Genomic DNA, 16,078 nt, shown 5'->3' with positions numbered 1-16,078 from the left:
CATGCGCAAGATGTTCGCGCATGCGCTGTGGTACGATGATTTACGACACTACCCGATCTGTTCCCACACTAGCCTCCACCGGGAAGCTAACGTTAGTTTAGCTAATAGCTAATTCACGTTATTTTAGCTAATAGCTAATTCGGGCGGACCGCTAGGTGATTATAGCGGTCTGCCGTTAGCCTCCACTGGGAAGCTAACGTTACTTTAGCTAACAGTTAATTTGGCTAACCGCTAGCTGATTGTAGCGGTCTGCCGTCCGTCAGCCTCCACAGTTAAGCTAACGTTAGTTTAGCTAACAGCTAATTTGGCTAACCGGTAGCTGAGACAGCATGCAAACTTTTAAAAGACCCTCAAAATAAAACTTCAAAACAAACGTTAACATATATAACAGCTGTTACGTCAGTTCTACTTTACTTGTGCTAATTTAAAATACAATCACTCAATACTTGTCTTTATTGTTACTGTAAAGTCTTAATTTTGCTGTAGCCTGCTTTTCCCATTATGTTTGACTTAACGTTATTTTAGACTGAATCTAGCTGTCCGTTCTGCCTGCACGATCCGTTCTGTGCATGCGTTATTTGTCGGCTAGCGGTTAGCCGAATTAGCTGTTAGCTTGGGTGGAGGCTAGCGTGGAACGGATTGTGCAGGTGGAACGGATCGGGTACTGACAACCACGCAGTGACACAAACGTAAACAACAATGGAGGGAGGAGAGAGATGTGCGTTTTCTAGCTGGAAATCCAGTCACTATTTCGAGTTTGTGTCAGCTAAAGACGGCAATATTAAGGTTCGTTGTACACTCTGTGCTGGTGGCGACTACGTCAAATTTAAAGAACCATTTGGAGTCGCAGCACTGCAGTCAAACTTACAGAGCAAGTCCCAGCAGGTGGAGCGAAGCAGAGAGGAGGTCCCCCACCACCCAAACAACAAAAGCTGGACTTCGGTGCTAAACCAGTAAGTGGGGGAGAGTTGAAGAAGTTGGTCGGGCAGTAGGCCTATGTTGTAGCGGAAATGCTGCCCTTAAACACGGTTGACTCGCTCTCTTTCATGCCATAATAAACCAGATCCTACTACTGGCAACGCCGAGCTGCCTCACAGTAAACCGGTAGTCATTTTTATGTTGATGCTGTGGGGGTGTTGTCGGCAGCTGCTGCATGTAACTAATAAAGTAACTTGTAATCTAACTTCGTTACTTTCAAAATCAAGTAATCTGTAAAGTAACTAAACTACTTTTAAAATCAAGTAATCTGTAAAGTAACTAAGTTACTTTTTCAAAGTAACGGTGGCAACACTGCACGCTGGAAAGAACAGAAAAAAAGAGTGTAGAAAAGCTGAACGCAGGTGGTGAAAAACAAATTAGACAATTAGACAATAAGTCACAAGCAGTCAGTGCCTCCATATCAAGTACAGGATATGTGTCCACGCAAAACCAATTCAAATATGAAGCAATTTTATTAATCGACCATAAAGACCTGGAGGACATTATACAACATCTGAAAACCTCTTGCCTGTTGCCTTGATATTCTACCAACAGGCTTTCAAATAGTTTGGCTTCAGATCTTCTACAGATTGTAAACACATCTCTTCTTTCAGATATTTTACCACAGGCCCTGAAAACTGCAGTCATCTACAGTCACTCTGTAAAAAGAACAGATCTAGACACGTCACTCATGAGCAACTATAGGCCGATATCAGTTGTCACGGTCTTCAATGACATCCACCTAAACACAGACAGTGGCAAAATGTATTAGTTGATGTCAGTGATGCATTTGGCATTTGACACAACCAACCATGACATATTACTTGGAAAACTGGGTTGGACTTTCTTGCACAGGTTTGAATCCTACTTAAAGAATAGTACTTACAATAGTACAAAAATACTTTGTGTTTATAGGTAATCATAGGCATCTGAGCGGACATATATGACATGCAGAGTTCCCAGAGGTTCCATTCTCATTCTGGGGCTTCTTCTGTTTAACAGCTACGTGCTAACACTGGCTCAAATTATTGAAAACAACAAAATAAGTTACCATAGTTAGGCGAACAATACACAAATACAACAACTGAGTTGTTGTATGTATGTTGTATGCACTTTTTTCCAAAGTTTTGGGCACTTTTATTGAAGTTTTTTTCTCATTTTAAGTCATTATTTTGACATATTAAGTCAACGTTTCTCAATAGTCTGGTTCATGTAGGTTTCTGTCACATTTATGAGCAGAAATTGTGTCATGAGACAGAAAAGAGTTTAAATGGGGCATTTATTTTTAAAGATGGCCGCCTGGTTGACCGTCTGACCCTCCTCTGCCTTTCACTATTATTGTGTTATGATGATTGTGGATTATAATCTGTATTGGGATTTCTGTTTTCTGCCCCTGTGAAGCACTTTGTGACTTTTGTCTGTAAAAAGCCCTTTATAAATACGATTTATTTACCTTTTTCACGTACATAAAAAGAGAGAGACAGGTAAAGGTGCTACAAATGACTCAGACCAGTGACATTTTGGCCAACAATGACGGCTTGAATCAGGGCTTTCCATCACTGCCATCAGCACCACCTCCCTCTTTCACTTCCTCTGCCTCTGTCTCTCCCTGTCCATTCTGTGTGTGTGTGTGTGTGTGTGTGTGTGTGTTTCAGAGCCAGTCGTGCCTCACCCGTCCACCAACACCATCACTGTGGCTCACTGTCTGCACACCTGTTCCCAATCACCTCATCAGCCTCAGCTGCTCCTCGTTGGCTCATTAGTCTTTCTGTATATAGTCAGCATTGTCCTGCCACTACAGATCAGTGTGTATGAATTGAATATGGATATGACACATGCCTTTGGTGTGGGAGATCTGGGAGATCTGGGTTCAGTTCCCACTGCCATACATCAACCAATGTGTCCCTGAGCAAGACATTTAACCCCTATTTGCTCCAGAGGCATGTGGCTTTTGACATATATATATATATATATATATATATATATATATATATATATATAGCAATTGTAAGTCACTTTGGATAAAAGTGTCAGCGTGTCATATGCAATGTAATGTAATGTAATGGAAGATTTCTAGCTGTTCTTGTTTACCTCGCCTTTTTTTGTCTGCAGCAGCTGATTGTCCAATTTTTAGTTCAACAAATTCTTGTTATATGTGTCACATGTCAGTTCTCAGTAAGCAGAAAGGTTTCTATCTTTAGCCTGCACCACATCATTCGCCTGCCATCCCAGGGTTAAAAAGTCCCCATTAGATGGTTATGATGAAATGCAGCTGTACTGTGGGACTGGGAACCACCGACTTAAATCACATAAGTAATTACGAGGCTAATGGGCTCGGTGCCATTTGTAGTGGAATCATTTTAACCTCACACATCATTCATGAAGTGGAGAAGCATAATGACAAAGGATTAATACAAATGACTATGACTCTGCGTCAAAGATAACCACCCAGGTGACAAAATATGGGTGACCTCAGAGTCTCAGCCAAATAAATTTTTGTCAAATCCAGCAATTTACATTTCTAGAAATTAGATTAGATTAGATTCAACTTTATTGTCATTTAGATTACAGGTACAGAGCCAATGAAATGCAGTTGACATCCAACCAGTAGTGCAAAAGAAGCATTAAATACCAAAGTGCAGGTTGAGTACAGTATTCTGTGCGGTTATGTAGACGATAGAGATTAATTATGTACAACAGTGTATAGTTAGATAAGTACAGGTTTACCAGATTACATGTCTACAGTGACAGGTAAGGAGTATAGAGGGTTATGTACAGAGAGTAATATATTGTGCAGTTTAAGGTGTTTGCAGTGCAAGGGCATTGATGAAACAGTGCATGGGTAAATGTAAACAGGTAAACAGTGCAGTAAATGTAAACAGGTAAACAATGCAGAAGTAAAAAGTAATCCGTGCTAGACAGGAGGTGAAGTTTTGTTCAGCAGAGTTACAGCCTCTGGATAGAAGCTGTACCTGAGCCTGCTGGTGCGGGAGCGGAGGCTCCTGTATCGCCTGCCAGATGGAAGTAGGGTGAAAAGACCATGGTTTGGGTGGGTGGCATCCTTGACAATGGTTTTGGCTTTGTTAGTACAGCATTTATGATATGTGCTGTGGATGGAGGGCAGTTGGGAGCCAATGGTCCTTTGGGCAGATTTCACTACTCTTTGTAGTGCCTTGCGTTGCAGTTGCCGTAACATACAGAGATGCAGTTTGTGAGCATGCTCTCAATGGTACAGCAGTAGAAGTCTGATAGAATAGTAGACTAGAGGAGTTGAGAGACCAAAAAAAAGATTTTCTGTGATTAGATAATACTTTATTCATCCCACAATGGGGAAATTCACTGATGTGGACCCCAAGGAACTTAACGCTAGACACATGTTCCACCTCAGCACTGCTGATGTGGAAGGGGGTGTGTGCCTTGCTCGTGGTTCTCCTGAAGTCCACAATGATCTCCTTGGTCTTCTGGGTGTTGAGTCCCAAGTTTTCACACCACATAGCTAAGTGCTGAACCTCATCCCTACATGCTGTTTCATCCTCCTCTCTGATCAGGCCCACCGCTGTGGTGTCATCTGCATGCAATAGCATGTTTCATACTGAATCTGTTACAACAACTCAATTCAGTGCTCCATTACACCACTGCTCAATTTAAGAGAGTGGCGCTCGCTTCCCAAACACCTTGCTAGTAGGGTGAAGGACCGTGGAGAGTGAAATCCTTCAGGAGGAGCAGAAAAGCATGGTTGTCATGTTGCCATGACAACCACTGAAAAGAATTGAGGGGGGGGCAGCGGGTTTGGTTTAAGACTGTATTAATGTGACTCTAGTGCCATCTTGTGGTCTTGTGGACACTTTTGGTACTTTTTAAATAAGAATCACAACAAACCAGAATAACACATTCATTAGTGCAATCATCAACCAGCACAGAAAGCAGATCGGTCCACAGAGGTTTATGTATTTGGACACATGATCACACCAGAAGAGGCAACTGTGTAGTACAGCATAGGTCCACTGAATATGGCCACTCCGCTTTCTCCATTAGAGCTACACACTTTTAGAACAGCACTATCACTATCAGACAACCAATCATGTGGCCATTAACCAATCATCTTTTGTATGATGTAATAGTTTAAATGGAAAGTGTTTTTAATGTTGTGTGCCTAAGTGTGTGTGTGTGTGTGTGTGTGTGTGTGTGTGTGTGTGTGTTCTTGAATGGGTGGTGTGCAAATGGTTTCTGACAGTATGGGTCTTGACAAAGGCCAGGGACCTGTGGAGGGAGAGGAAACTGTGTAGCTTCATTCAATCATCTGACAGAAAACTGCGGGCAGAACTCGGCAGTAGGCCTCCATGTATCTAATCAAGCCTCTCACACAGACACACACACGCAGAATGTTCCCCCGTTATCCTGCAATGTGTGTATGATCTTGTGGAAGTGTGTGATTCTTTCGCTTATCCCTCTGGTTAGGTGTTGAGAAAACTTCAGCCCTGGGAATTTTTGGAAAGATGATGAGAAAATGCACAAAGGTGAGAGGTGAATTAAATAATTTCTGTTCCAATGGTGGTTTAAAGAAAAATGATTATTTGTGCTAAAAGCACTTTCAAGCTAAACCTCTTTGATGAAATGTTGAAGAAAACTAACAAAGTGACTTGAAAAACATGAATAAACTTTCGTAGAATATTGTTTGGGTCTTCTAAGGCATTCAATGTATACATTTTTTTTTTTACACAAAGTATGTCACGAACAGAACAGTGTGTATTATATTGGATAATACAAATGTGGCTAAAATACATTAAATGACATTGTTTGAGATGCCTCTTTCCAAACTTTTCTAAACCAAAGTTATTATTTTTTTTCTTAATTAATTAAATAGATTTTCTTTAACTGCACTCTACAATATTAACCTTAAATTGCATTGCTAACATATTACATTAATGACCACGGGATTATCTACACAAAAGACAATTATGTAAAATTATTATCATAAAAATTTAATACTTTTTCTGTGTTCTCTTTATTCACAATGATTTTTCACCGTGAACGAGGAAAAAGGGAAAAGAAGAGAGAGAAGAGAGAAAAACTGGAAAGTGATAGCGCCTAAAGAAAACAGGCTGGCAAAATAATTTTTCTGCTAGATATTTAAACAAATAAAATGAAATATTTCCTGATATTGTTTGCAATATCATTGCAAAAAAATGTAATTGAGATTTTGAGCAATAACAGGCACAAAATAGTTTATTTTCTGTGTAAACCAATTCAACTGAAAAAATAAATATTGTATGTGTTATTCTGTTTTTTTTCCACAACATTTTTTGTTTTTAAAAACAAATAAGCCTTTTATTTGTATAATTAATTTTGGGAAGAGTTAACTTTCCTGTTGCAGAAGCATTGTGTTTTCTGGCTGAAATGTTTCAACATATTTTCAGTGTTGTGAGATAAAGGATTCTCGGACATCCTGGCATTTCAAAAATGTGCCGAGGCAAAAGCAACTGGACTTGATTGAGATTCTTGAAAACCATTTGCACGAAAAGCTCCTTACGTTTATTTCAGATGACGGATATGTGTAAACAACTGAATTCCTTAACATCACTTCATCAGTTTTGTCTCCGATTTCATATATGGAGTTACAGGAATAAGAGATGCCTTTTCACTGCCGACACTCGATCGGACTGATGCAGCCCCTTGATTTCACTGTCCTGTCGTGTAGCGTCTCACTGGTCATCCATACTGCATCCCCCCATTATGTTGAGATAGAGACTAGGGGCACCGTATATCTTGCATCAATGGTATTTTAGCTTAGGAGGGGGAGGGTCAGATTAAGGTGATCCCTGTACTCACTAATTCATTGACAGCACATTAAAAGGCCCAAACATGCCCCAGCCCCTGCCAGCTATGAGCATGGAGACTAATATACTAGAATCTCTTTAGCCTGAGAGTCACTGAAAATAGGCCATTTCTCAGATGTGTGTGTGTAGGTTGGTCGGGAGGTCAGAAGGAGACACACACACACACACACACACACACACACACACACACACACACACACACACACTCAGTCACTCACTCAGGAACTGTAGTGGTAGAAGGGCGGGGCTTCGAGGAACGTTGCGTGACAAGACCGAAGAAAACAGAGTGCAGCCTGGTGTCTCACTAACACACACACACACACACACACACACACACACACACACACACACACACACACACACACACACACACACACACACACACACACACACACACACACACACACACACACTATACTCTTTACTCTTTTCTCGCTTCAGGTTAGGGTAGTAGTTGCCCTGGCTTTCCTTCAAACCCCCCCTCCCCCTTCAGTTTTTTCTACCCCACTTCTCTGATATCCGTCTTTTCTTTGATCCTCTCTGCATGTTCATGTTGTCTGGACTATTCCATATTTGCTCAATAAGAATTATAAAATCCAATGGAAGTTATATTAATTATTATGATATTTTTAATTCCTTTTTAATTCCAGCAGCATTTTGTTTACAATCCTCATAGAGATGTTTCTTTACGTGTGTGTGTGTGTGTGTGTGTATTTATGTATATGTGTATGCTATGTAAATGTATATTATGTAAATTCACTTTTTAATATACAAACTGTCAAACTGTTCATATTAGTCAAATGTTTATGTCTACCATGTTCAGCTTTGTTGTCCTTGGTTGTTTTTTTTTGCCATATGTATATTTCTGTGTACTGTATGTACTTTGAGAGCAACACACAACACTATTGTAGATATAAAAATAATATATTGTTTTCAAGTTGTCATAACGCATAAAACACAGTCACTGTAAATAATGAAGCAGGGAGACATGGAAGTGACTTTCCACTGTTTTTTTTTACATTTATAAATGTACAGTTCGCTACTTCTTTTCTTACTTTTTGTTGTTGGTTATACAGTTGCTACATGGTTATTTTCCAATTATAAATTCCCATTTATGAATTATAAAAGTCATTTAATACAAGTTGAACACTTGATGAAACCAACACCACCACGACATTAGATGCTCTGTACAGGTTGTAAAACAGATGTATTTGGTATGTGTGTATTTTTGTGTTTTGCTTTTGCATTGTTTCTTTTCTTTTGGAGAGGAGGTGTAGCTTACAAAACCCTTTTCGTATCCCACCCGGTAGGAAAAGAAGAGAAACTTAGTGTGTTATATTCTATCTATTCTGTCTTTCTAATGTGTTACCGACTTTTTTATATGCATATACAGTACAGGCCAAAAGTTTGGACACACCTTCTCATTCAATGTGTTTCTTTATTTTCATGACTATTTACATTGTAGATTCTCACTGAAGGCATCAAAACTATGAATGAACACATGTGGAATGATGTACTTAACAAAAAAGTGTGAAATAACTGAAAACATGTCTTATATTTTAGATTCTTCAAAGTAGCCACCCTTTGCTTTTTTTGATAACTCTGCAAACCCTTGGTGTTCTCTCAATGAGCTTCATGAGGTAGTCACCTGAAATGGTTTTCACTTCACAGGTGGGCCTTGTCAGGGTTAATTAGTGGAATTTTTTCCAACTTATTAATAAAAAAGCAAAGGGTGGCTACTTTGAAGAATCTAAAATATAAGACATGTTTTCAGTTATTTCACACTTTTTTGTTAAGTACATAATTCCACATGTGTTCAGTCATAGTTTTGATGCCTTCAGTGAGAATCTACAATGTAAATAGTCATGAAAATCAAAGGAAAGACATTTGAATGAGAAGGTGTGTCCAAACCTTTGGCCTGTACTGTATGCAAATGCAGAAATGGGTAAGAATATTTTTACATTAACACACAGGCCTAATTTCATGCTGAACTGATGTTTGACATAAGATGATAGTTGCGACACTGCCAGAAGGTTGTTCACACTGTTCATCCACACCCTAACCAGAGCCTGAGAGTAAAGTTACTTAACATACTGAGTTAAGTTGTTCAGTTCTTCATCCTTTGTCTGCTAAAGCAAAGCAACAAGTTAAACGGAAATCAAATCTTTTTCAAGGGAGTCCTGGCCAAGACAGCAGTATAATAGTTCCATATTAAAATATACAGTGAAAAACAAACAACAGAAAACAGAAAGAGACAGTTGGCAATTTCACATCATCTCAACATAATCACCAGCAGCGCTCAGTAAGAGCACATGTGCATTTAGTACTCAAATAGTCCTTTATCCTAATTTTAAACTGTGTCATTGTTAGTAGGTTTGTTTAATTTAAGACGATTCTGTATTTGATACCAGGATGAGGGTGCAAAAACTTTAAAGGCACTTTCACCGAAGACAGTTCGCGTTTGGGGAATGTCATACATGATTTGCCCATATGATCGAAGATTACATTTCCTGGTGGTGACTTTAGGAGTCAGGAGAAAACAGTAAGTAAGGAGGCAGTTCACACAGTTTGGCCTTACAAAGAAAAATATACCAATGCGCCAACCTGTGATTGTGCAAAGAAGGCCAACCAACGCTCTCATACAAGCTACAGTGATGAGTACGAAAACTAGAATCAATTACAAATCTTAGTGCTGCATGGTATACTGAGGGCAGCATTTTCAATTATTTAATTAGGCCAAGTCAATAGAAAGAAAGGCGTAAACAACTGAAAGGGAAACGTGCTCACTAGGACAGCATCACTGTTGAAAATGTGGAAACTTGAATTGTTTTTGCATTACACAAACTTGACTAAAATTGTTTGACCACACTGTGGACTATTCCATTTTGCATAATATGTTTGTCTAATTTGAATTATTGCAAATCAATAATCATCAGTTATTAAATTGCGAATCACAGCATTATGGTATTTTAGTTCTTTTCCACTCGTCGTTTGGTGATTTGCAGATATTATTTTTTCTCAATTTTTTTTGAATGAAAAGTAGTGCCATTCCTGGAACACGAACAGAAGGAAACCACGTTAGAAGAACTGCGACAACGACATCTAGGCTAATGTTTGCTTTTTTGCGTGGACAACATCACATCTGTGAAGCAAAACAAAACGGAAGTACTGTCGAAAATCGCTTCAATTAAATTATAAATTAGGCCATAGTTTGTTTGGCAATGTCGGGTAACACGCAGATATGTCTGCCAGAGATTTATAATAAGCAGGGGCCAATAATTCTTTATCCTGTAAGTGATGAAAGCGCTAAATAAACTCCGTGCGCCACAAAAGCTCCAATCAAGCCTGTACCAGTGGAGCTCATGTCAGTCTCTGCTAACACCATACAGGCTATGGCTAACACACGGATTGTGACAGCGGCTCCGTCTATTACCTGTAGGCCTAGGCTATTTGAAGTGGCCCTGTTAGCTGTCAGCGGATAGCACTCGCTTTGATAAATGAAGTCATTTGAACAGTGGGGTCTGATAGTCTGCCCAACCATCCTAATTTATTCGGCTCGAGCTAATTGACAGCGGGCCTGTCGCTCGCGCGCTCGACCACGTCCCCTGTCTGTGCGCTCCTCGTGCCCCTCCTCTTCTTTCTCACGCGATCGTTTAACGTTAACTCGCGTGGTGCTCATTGATGGATTTGGCTTTTTATTACGGGCAAATGAAATGAGATTTGCATTGTGGTCAATGTAATGTGCTGCTAATCTGATTTCTAATTTCTAATTTCTAATGAAGGACTATTGGCTAACATGAGGTCATTCAAGTTTAAATGTGGGAAATATGCGACACCAATCGTCTTGCTCTTGCATGTGGATTAATTTAAAACCTCAGAAAAGGGGCTGGGGCTTTCAAGTCCTTTACTGAGATATTTAAAATCCAGTTAGTCTAGTTCTATTCGCCATCTTTTTCAGCTGTGAAACTGTTCTAGTGGTCTAGTGACGTGAGAGAGATTTCCAAGCGTTACAGGACAATTAACACAACTCTAACTAGGTCAAATGACCATTTGCCAAAAATATGTGCAAAATCAGTTATAGTGCTTAAATTCCCTTTTCATGGTTCAGGAAGTGTTTTCGTTATTTAGTCTAACCCCTGCCATGAGCTGGAGTTCTCTTCTTTTTTATTCTTTTTTTTTTCAAAGCCCGATTGAACACTACGAGCAGGGCTTGGCTCCTTTTACGCACACGGATCTATTTTGCCATAAGCTTATTACAGGAGGTCAGCAAGTCGGCCCAGCCACGTGTTTTCAACTATGGTAAGAAATTATGAAGAAATAATACACCTCTCTTAGAAGGCATTAGCATGTTCCTCCACAAAGCCAAACACCAGAGAGAGAGAGAGAGAGAGAGAGAGAGAGAGAGAGAGAGAGAGAGCCTACATGAGTGAGAGGGGCAATTTACAAAATTCACTTTGGAGGCATCATTTAGTTTTAGCAATGTATGTCCCCTATAACGAAAACATGCCTTCAAAGTTCTAAAGAAAAACGTGGCTCTGATAGTATTTTCAGGGAGTTTGTAACCATGTCATACCGCCCCCCCACCATTGCTTTTCGTTTCCCCGGTTCCCCCTTATTTGAAGTAATGTTTCCTCTTTGGGAAAGCAGGCTGGGGCTGAAGCGCAGGGGAAAGTTCCCCGCTTTTCAGCCCCTTTGTGCTGGGCTGACGAGTACGTCCTGACAGGGGTTAACGTACCGTGAAGAGGTTAAACAAACGGACATTCCCGTAAGAAATTAACAGTGGTGGTCTCGGGTTTTAACCAGATATTAAACTCACCTGATTAGTTTCAGAGCTAGACTACTTTCTATATACTTTTTATTTATTTTTTTAAATACAAATTCAATTTAGCCTAGTCCTTTGACAATACGCTGATGTGATTTATAATAATATGGTATTTGTTTTAATTTCAACTGGATTTTAGGATTTTGATTATATTATATTATAAGGGCATTTGTGTCTGAATTTATTTTTATTTAACCTGACGGATGTGTGTGATCAACTGAGTGTAGCCTACACAAAGAAGACCAAAGACTAAATCATGACCTGTTAAATGAACATAGGAGACTGGATATATATATAAATATTTTTTTTTAAACTTAGAATTATTATGATTTGTTGGTTTACCTTATGCTTGATTTTTTTTTGTCAGGGCCATCATAGTAAGTAGACTACATGAATGAATACCATTAATAATTTGAGATCTGCCTGTTTTGTCAGACAAACAAATGCTAATGTTAGACTTTTTCCTGCATCATTCTACAGTGAGTTTCGTATAGTTGCATAAATTACATTTCCTTCCCATAAACTCCATTTGGACATAATTTGATGTACTTATGCCATTGCCTATCCATGTCATCCAATGTGTGCGTAATAACATGTTTCTCATGTCAATTGTCAATTCTTGAACTTTAACATTTGGAGATATTTTATTTTATTTCCAGATGGACTGGAGATAAAATAAAGCCCTTCCATTCAGGGACTTTAAAATGTAATTGTGCTACATCAAGGCTGACCATAAAACAAACTGTATTCTTCAAATGAGTGGCCCACTGGCACAAATACATCAGGCAGAATGATCAAGAAACTAGGTTACAGGAGGCTCTGAATGCATTCTTAATAATGAGAGATAAACATGCACATCACAGACAGAGCAAACAGATGTGGAAGAAAAGTGGCATTAAAAGCATTTCTTAAATGTATGTTGTTTCATTATGTGTTCATTATGTTTTCCTTAGTAGAAATGCATTTTAAAATCAAGACACAGTGGGTGTGAATTTAAAAACCCCAAAATCCTTTGAGTCCTGAGTCGAAAATCTCTTCCAAGCCGTCCTCCTTGTAAAGCTTGCACTGGTATGGAGCTAAAAAAGCCTGGCTAAGGCCTGGCATTTGTAGGCTATATGCTGTTGACTTGCACTGAGAGGAAAGAGAACGGCAGAGATTATGGCCAATTAAAGCCCACTCTATGCTGGTCTGCTGGCGTCACAAAGTCTGGCCAAGAATGTTCACCTCGGCTAATACTATCAATGAGAACAAACTCTGCAGCATCAACTTATTATGTACAGTGAATTATTAATGCTAGAGCTAGCACGATCCGGCTAAACTGGCTTGCCAGTTAAAGAGATTGTGTTTGAGATTTTGTTAGAATGGTGAATAGTTAAATAGTGCAGATTTGGCATAATCCTAAACAGTGAGGAGAGATGACAAGGCTTCTTCAGGCTAACATTATTAATAATGATATTGGACAAATCACATTTCTGTGGGTTTACACAGAGACATAGAGGAACCATTTGACTTTTATTACAGTTCTGAATTATTGACACATTCTGCTTTGCACCTTCCTGCTTTGCTCAACGTCCAGCTTGCAGTTAGCTTGCCAGCAGAGTATGATCTGAGAGTAATGACAGCTTATGGGGTTACTGCTGTTTTGGCTGCTTTCGAACCAGCATGGTGCATAAACTGCTCTGATGATGAATAACTACTGGAAATGCATTTGATGTATGAACCTAAGGTGCATTGCACTCTGTTGACCATTAGAGGGCCCTCTCACAAACCCAAGACGATGTCTGTTAATACTGTAGGTACAGTGGCAGCTCTCAGATCTGTGTGCATGTTACAAGTCTCAGTGGGTCGAATTTTGCCAGCCTCATTAATGAATAGCTGCATTTCATTTGCTGGTGCCACAATTATCTCATTGCAGAATAAACAAAAGAAATATATATATATATATATATATATAAATGCGTTAACTGTACTAATACCTGTGCGTGAGTGTTTGCATCGCCTCAAATACGAGTCAGCTGAGGTCACTATACTTCCCTAAGTCACTATGAAGACCTCTTAATGTAAAGAGAGCTGTGAAATGCCCCAGAGGAGATGCTTGCCTTCCTGTCTCTGCCTGCCTGCCTGTCTCACTGCCTCCAGTGTAATGAACTAGGTCAAATGGTCTCCACTTTCATTGACTGTAAAGCCTACTGAGAGATACTGAGAGATACTGAGAGATACTGAGAGCGGTGGACTCCAGAGCCATTAAAGTCACACTTGAGGGAGTGATGGCTGTTATAAAATGGTGATTAGACTAACGATTACATTCATTTCAACATCATAAACAGAGGAAATAAGACTTAATAATTATCAAATGTCTCTGTTATTTGAAGCAAAAAATGTATATGTATATATATATATATATATATATATATATATATATATATATACATATACATTTTTTTTTATATATACATAACATAACAAACTCTGCAAACCCTTGGTGTTCTCTCAATGAGCTTCATGAGGTAGTCACCTGAAATGGTTTTCACTTCACAGGTGTGCTTTGTCAGGGTTAATTAGTGGAATTTCTTCCCTTATAAATAAAAAAGCACCCTTTGTTTTTTATTAATAAGGGAACAAATGTTGGCTACTTTGAAGAATCTAAAATATAAGACATGTTTTCAGTTATTTCACACTTTTTTGTTAAGTACATAATTCCATATGTGTTCATTCATAGTTTTGATGCCTTCAGTGAGAATCTACAATGTAAATAGTCATGAAAATAAAGAAACACATTGAATGAGAAAGTGTGTCCAAACTTTTGGCCTGTACTGTGTATATATATATATATATATATATATATATATATATATATATATATATATATATATATATATATATATATATATATCCAATTTGGCCTCACTGCCACCTCACAGAGGACCTGTATTTTCTCTTGGATAACAACACAAACTCCACCGAGGGCTGGAAAACACTCACCGACGCTAACTGGGGGAACATGCTCAATTTGACGCAGCTGTCTCCCGGAGCACACGCTGATGATGTGATTTTGTGTGGTGAAAGTTTATTTCAGAGCTGCGGTGGCATGGAGGGGGCTGTGGAGCAGGCCAGATGAAGCAAAGGGCACGCCAGGCTGGATAAGGATCAGAGGAGGATGAGAGAGAGAGGAGAGTGAAAAAGTGAGAGAGAAAAGTGAGAGAGAGGCCTCTGGGTCTGGGCTGTCGGCCCCCGGAGCAGGAGGGGCTCGCCGGGGTGCCGCATCGTTCAGACGGCCTGGTGTACACACAGAAACCTGATCTAATGTGGAGTTTTCACACACAAAAATAACTTTTCATAAAGAAACACCATCAAAGAGTTAGTACATGTACTCAAGTGCTGTACTTCATTTTGAGGTACGTGTACTTCACTTGTGTATTTCCATGTTATGCTACTTTATACTTTAACTCTACTACATTTCAGATGGATGTCATGTAACAGATTTTTACGTTACTTTACAGATTGAGATTTTAAATAAAAAGCATAAGCCTTTAAAAGCTTATAGAAGACAGCTGTAGCAGTCCTTTCTGACTCGTAACCCCTTGCAAAAAAAAAAGTTGTTGTGATGTATAAAAGTTGGAGACATTTCCCCTCTAAACTTCTCAGATGGTTTTCATTTAAACAGCAGTTTGAGGCCCAAAGAACGAGTACTTTTACTTTTGCTGCTGATAATACAACTGTAACTCAATAGGACTGTTAGTTGTGGAGTATTTTTATATTTGGGTATTGGTACTTTTACTTAAGTAAATGTTCTGAGTACTTCTTCCACCACTAAGTGAAAAATGCAGTAGAATGCTGTGCTGTTTGCTCAAGAAAGAAACATGACGAAGGGCCACCGAAAACACCAAGCGAGCATGAAAGGCTGTCAGACCATTTGCTTGGATGAAATAAAATAAAAAATAATGTAAGGATTTTTATTCATTTTAGCCAGCCGCATTACACCATCTGAGAGCCGTGAATCAGAAAAGGTTTTTTTTTTGTATATTTGTAGCCACTAAAGTGTAGCCTATCAGTGTGTTTTAGAGTTTTTTATTAAGTTGTTGTTATTTTTCCCTACAACTCGTTAAAGTTCTGTATTGAATGGTATTTAGAAAATAAATATTAAATACAAAAAATATATTTGAATGCATCTCACAGCAGACGGAACTGAGGCTAATTGTTAAAATTTCTAGATATTAAGTAACTATAAGTGTGTACAAATAATACTTTACTTCCACTCGCGGGAGAACAGCGGGCTTCTTGGCCTCATGGGGAAGACAACGAGACCCAAACAGAGCTAAAGGCGCATCAGCCAACGAGATATTAAGTCTCTTTATTGAGCGGGATATTACAAGGCAGGTGCAAGACTCAGCTCTTCAACACACGGCTCATGTTACTATTGTCCGCGCTGAGTGTTAAGGTG

The sequence above is a fragment of the Perca flavescens genome, chromosome 2, assembly GCF_004354835.1.
Source record: "Perca flavescens isolate YP-PL-M2 chromosome 2, PFLA_1.0, whole genome shotgun sequence".
NCBI lineage: Eukaryota > Metazoa > Chordata > Actinopteri > Perciformes > Percidae > Perca > Perca flavescens.
The sequence above is the reverse complement of the archived record's forward strand: the minus strand, read 5'-3'. Positions refer to the sequence as shown.